Below are 269 nucleotides of genomic sequence, written 5' to 3'. Positions count from 1 at the left end.
CCCCCCCACACCGCAGCCTCCTGTGCAGGCCGGGCTGGTGGGAGGACCTGGCCACACCCACGGGCGCCCTACTCTGGGCACGGCCTGGGAAAATCAGGATGGCGACGGCAGCAGAGCAGTGAGTGGAATCCCTTCTCAGGTAGAGCATTTAAAAAGTGCTGAATTTAAGAGTTTGAATCTTAGTCACTTTCTAGATGCTGATATCTAGAGCAGCACCATCCAATAGAAATATGATACAAGCCACATATGTAAGTTTAATTTTTCTAGTA

Source organism: Galeopterus variegatus, unplaced genomic scaffold, assembly GCF_000696425.1.
Source record: "Galeopterus variegatus unplaced genomic scaffold, G_variegatus-3.0.2 Scaffold488, whole genome shotgun sequence".
NCBI lineage: Eukaryota > Metazoa > Chordata > Mammalia > Dermoptera > Cynocephalidae > Galeopterus > Galeopterus variegatus.
This window is presented reverse-complemented; position numbering follows the sequence as displayed.